We start from the raw sequence: 6,000 nt of genomic DNA, 5'->3' as shown, positions 1-6,000 counted from the left end.
CCACTAAAGGGTCTGTGACGGTCCGTCGTGCCCACGACGGTCCGTCCTGCCATTCCGTTACGAAGTTCAGAGAGTCGATTTCAGTACCCAAATTTCAGAATTCTAAGTGTTTTGAAACGAGACACCCTCGACGGTCCGTCGTGCCCATGACGGTCCGTCGTGGGATCCGTCGTCTTAGCCAGTTTTTCCAGAAATAAAATCTGCTGCTTAAAACGACTAAACAGGTCGTTACACAAGTTCTATTTCTTTCTCGTTTTATACACTTTATTTTATAAAATTCGCTTCAATTGTATATGTATAGCGAACTATACATATATATATGTTTTCTATGGAGCGTAATTATGTAAACTTTGCTATAGCATACAAATATGAATTTTATATTTGCTATATGTGAAAGTTACCCTTTAAAATTTATATTCAATTCGCCCGACCCAAAACTTTTGTCCTACTATTAATAATTTTTATTTTTTCTTATTTATTACTTTTATTTTATCATTAATACTTTATTCTTTCTCAGTAATTATTTTATTTTCTATTTTATTCTTTCTCATTTATTATTTTTATTTTTATTTTTATTTCATCTTATCCTTTATTAGAGTTATAATTTGATAAATTTTTTGTTTCTTTATTTATTTTTGTTAGTTTATCTTCTATTTATTTTTTCTTAATTTCTATATTTTACCTTTTTAAGAAAATAAAATAAATTACTTTTGTTCTTTTCTTATTAATTATTTTTATTTTCTCTTTTATTCTTTTATCATTTATTACTTTTATTCTTTTTCATATTATCCAATTGGGTAACAATTTTTTTTTATTTTTTTCTATATCATTTTTCATTTTATCCTTTGTTAGAGATATTATTTGGTAATATTTATTATTTAACTCTTTGTTCTTCTTGTTGGGAAGTACGAGAACATATATAGTAGTTTTGATGATTGATAAAGTGAAGGCATGGTTCACTACTTGTTGTCGTATATGTACTCTATTTGCAGATGACATGTACAATTATAAGAGATTGCGGCAAATAAGAAAAAGTACGGCAAAGAAGAAAAAGTATTGCGGCAAAGAAGAAAAAGTGCAGAAATAAAGAAGGAAACAAATATGAAAAGAAATACAGAAGGAAAGAAATAAAAAAGTAGCAATTCAAGTCAAAAAATGAAAGAAATAAAGAAGTTACAATTCAAGTCAAATAAGAAAAGAAGTAAATATAGACAAATTCAAGAAGGAAAATGATTTTTAATTCCTTTCCTTTTAGAAGTTGAAGAGAAATCAAACTCTATAAAAGGATCAAGAAGTTGAAGGAAAAAAGCGTGTTTGCAATAACAAAAACCGAGAGAACTTTTCCAGCATAGCCAGAACGATAGCTATTGCATATTCATGGAATATGTCATCTTGAGAGCAGCATTTACTAGAGAAAAAATGCAGGCTTTCGTCACAGCAACGTAAGGACCAAGTTCCGGAAATATGTTCCACTCTGAACTATTGAATGTTGAAGTCTGATCAATTAAAGTCTAGGGTTATTAGTCTTTTTTTTTTCTAGGTTTATTATTGAGTTGTAATAATTCCTATATTTTGTAACAAGAAGTGGGTTTGACTTCTTGGGGATATAGCCTTGAGAGAATTGTAACAAGAAGTGAGTTTGACTTCTTGGGGTAAAGTAAGAGTGCAGTTGTGTAATTTGTAACAAGAAGTGAGTTTGACTTCTTGGGTGGTTAGAGTTAAGAAGAGTTAAGAGTTTTTGTAAACAAGAAGTGAGTTTGACTTCCTGATGAGTGAAGAGTTTTCGATTATAGTTAATTAAAAAGCATAGAAGTTTAGAGTTAGATTCAATTGATTAACTGAGCTGTAAAACTTTAATTAAGATAAAAATTCAGTGTGGTTTTCCCTTCCTGGAGTTAGGAAGGTTTCCACGATTAAATCTCTGTTTTATTGTGTTGTTACAAAAGTACAAGAACCTGGTTCTTGTATCAGGGTAAGGTCTTCGTATCATTAAGATTGATAATTTGGTAATATATACTCTTACAATATCATTACCAATGAGTAGGGTGTGATTAAGAAACCGTAACTATACCGATATAATATATGTAAATATATCAGTTACAAGAAATTATAACTTGGGGCATCTATTGTAATTATTTTGGGGGCATCAATGTAAGGGGTATTTATTTGTAATTAATGTGTATTTATTTGACATTTATCTAGTTTCACCCATTATAAAATACTAAGGGTCCGTTTGGTCATGTGATACGAAATCAATATAAGTTGAAGTTGAATTTTTGTTTAAACATGCAATTTCGATTTGTTTTTAAAAAATCACAGGTTGTGAGATGAAAACTATCAAACATGTCTCAATTCTTTATACAATCTTTCCAAAAAAGCAAAAGTCCATACCAGAAAAAAAAAAGTTCATAACAAAAGTACAATACATCATCACAAAGTTATTCTTTAAAAAAACATATTAGCATTTATCAAGCAAATTTAGTTCAATAATAAAAAATCGAACATGAATTGTAGTCTGCTATATTTGTTGAGGCGTTTGTTAGTCAAATCAGTAGAATTATATCATCATGTTTATATTTCATGAATATTTCATCACTCATATAGTATTCTCGAAAAAATATATATCTAGCTAGATAAATAATTGTTGTTTTTTTTACAAGTATAAACTCACGTGTCAATTTTTATATATGAAATTCTCAAATCAAACTTTTTTGAGAATTTGGAATTTCGATAAAGATGAAATTGCATGTTCAAATATTAATTTCATCCCTAAATTCAAATTACAAGATGAAATCGCATGTCCAAATACCCTAGTCATAGAACTCATATACGTTGGAGGGGTTCTCAGAACGACATTGATCATCTCATTATCGCTTTCTCAGTCCCAACACAATGTAAAAGCAACAATCAGGCAGAAGCAATTGCAGCACTCTATGCAATAGAATGGTGTCATCGACCTTGATACGAAAAATACGATCTGTAGTTGGAATCAATGGTGATAACAAATCTTGTATTTTGCTTGACCTCTGTTTTCGGGAATTCTTGACGTAGTTGCAATCCCATCTGGTCAATCAAATAAAAGCAGGGATTCTATTCCAATGCTCTATATTCGGCTCCGGGAAAATAAACTAGCGAATCTTCTCCTTCGGAGTCAAGATAGTTTGAACTAAACCCCAACTAGTATTGAGATTGAGAGCCGTAAAGAGTCTGAAGATCAGTCATTTGTGGAAGGTTTTATAAGTCATTTGCCTTCCCTTTTTTGATGTTCTAGTTTCCACTTTCTATTTTTGCCAGAGGTTAGGTATATGCCCCCCTCTGTTTTTGTGTAACTTATATATAAACACTTTTTTCGTGCATAAGAGTCTCAATTTAGAAGCTGAAATAAGTTTGATCCCGCGATATGTGGAGTCTTCAAGCATGAAATAGCAAGTAAAGAAAGTTATACAACATTAGCTTATTTTGAGTAAGTTGTATAGACCATATTTGAGTAGACTTGCCTGAGCTAAGGGGATCATTTGTCGTGCAGTTTCGGAGATGATCTTCTTTTTGAGTTGTTTAGGTAAAGGAAGCTGTGTAGGCTTAGATGCACCTGCACTAGTAGCTTCAATAGAAGTTATTTCTTGTGATTCTTGTACTGCCTTTGTCAGTAACTCAACCACTTCGCTCAATTTTGGCCGCTCTTTGGCCTTCTTGTTTAAGCATCAGCCAGTTTAGCAATTCTCTTCGCAGCAATAAGTGAGAAGTCGTTTCAAAACCTTGAGTCAATTATCATGCTAAATCTTCTACTATCAGCAGGAAATTGTTTTACCCAATCAAGAAGTTTCTGCTCGTTCACAAAACGGCTCCTTTCCAAAGTTAACAATTTACTTTGTAAATATCTCATTTTATATTCAGTTTGATTGTATCCTTTAGTCATATTTATTTAACATAATGAACGTTGATATTTCAAAAATAAAATAAAATTGTACTCATGTGAATTTCACCGTCTTTACGAAAAATTCTATTCATCAAACATTTCTTAAGTTTACATTATCTTTAGTTTTATACTCATGTGAAACATACATATTAATAACCATATACTGAAATATACATATTAACAGTGATTCATATATGTATACCAAAATATACATATTTATAGTCATTCGTAGATGTGTAGCGAATTATACATAGTCATTCGTATATGTATAGCGAAATATACATATTTATAGTCATTCGTATATATATAGCGAATTAGACAAATCATAAACTCCATAGCAAATATAAAATTTGTTGTGGAGCACAATTATACAAACTATAACTATAACATATAAATATGATTTTTATGTTTGCTATATGTGAAAGTTATCTAGGCATGTCAATGGTAGAGCTGTCAAAATGGGTTAGACCAACCCAACCCTAATGGGCTAGAGAGTTAAATTGGTTGGGATGGGCTGACCCTTTTAACTAAAAGTCGTATAAAAAATCAGCTCAACCGAGATCTAAGCGGGTCGCGGGTTGGGACGTGTTGTCCCTTCAATAAAAAATGAACAATATTACTCTCTAGGAGTATCTAAGAGTATCGAATATTGACGTCTATGAACACGGCATCAATACACATAAATTTTCATATATGAATCACAAACTTCGGTGAATACTTACAAAAGTACATTTATGAATCACACACTTCAATCAATACTTACAAAAATACATAATAGTCAAGAGCATTCCTCCCACAAAAAACTAGCTAGTTTAGAAGATGTGATTTTTTATTTTTTTGAAATACTAGTCTTGGACACGTGCTTCACACGTGAGTCTCCTAAAAACACTATATACAAAATAAGTATGTCAAAATCACATTGAAATGAGTAACACAAACTATTCAACAAAAAATACAATCTGAAACAGATGAACTATCAACCTATTCATATAACTCCCTTATTGTATGCCAAATGATTAGACATTCGATGAACAACACGACTTGATTGGGTGATTGAAATATTAAGTTATATTTTTATGTTATTAGGCCCAGAATGTGATATATTAGTATGAGAAAAATGAATATACTAAAATGATTATGTGGCTCTGATTTTACTGTCGAAATAAATTTTTATATACATAATTCATTGTAGTTATCCTTTATTATTTCATCCAATGACGGGTGAGGATTACAAATATTCTCAATGTTAATTTATATAGTAATTTAACATAAATTCATCACTAATACTAATTGATAACCAAAGGAAATCAAAAGGGTTGACAATCAATAGGATTTAATTGAACCACATACCTCCTCTATTAATACTTATGTTATCTATCACGCGGGAACTTGATCGTGCTTCGTTTGGTCCTTAAAATAATTGTTAAAGAATCAATCTTTTCCCTCTGATTGGTTATACATGTTCTCTCTATTGTTCAAATGTAACATTATCCCTTGATCTTTCAAAATATTATTATGAAAACTGTTTTGGAATGATGATTGAAAATGAAGCTTAACAAATTTCGCATCTATTATATATAACATTAAATAAGGGGTAGTAGATTCTGAATCAATAAGTAAATATATATTCTCTAACTACTAATGTTTTTGTTTCATTTATATGGCACTATATAATCATTTCACAATATGTTTTGATGTTACTATGTGTTTTTTTATTGGAACACCAATGAGGTTTAACCTTAAAAATGCAACATAGACTTCAGTATATTTTTTTTCTTTGAATATCGATGAACTATGATGTGAAATAATATATTACTAAGTAAGTAAATCAACACGTCCTATACTATAAATTAATACAGAGATAGTCAATACTATAAAGAAATACAGAGATAGTCCAAAAATATACGAAAAGTATTATAAATTGTAAGTTTTCTTAAATATTGATCAAGGTTGTATAATTCAATTTAATTTCAAGAAATGAAAAATATCACACAAATTGAGATTTTTACATTTCCTACTCGAATTATGAGAACAATTTTGTATTTGATGTTGTATCACTCTTCTTACCAAATTATTGTTAAAGC

This window comes from Solanum pennellii, chromosome 8, assembly GCF_001406875.1.
Source record: "Solanum pennellii chromosome 8, SPENNV200".
NCBI classification, from domain to species: Eukaryota; Viridiplantae; Streptophyta; class Magnoliopsida; order Solanales; family Solanaceae; genus Solanum; species Solanum pennellii.
The sequence above is the reverse complement of the archived record's forward strand: the minus strand, read 5'-3'. Positions refer to the sequence as shown.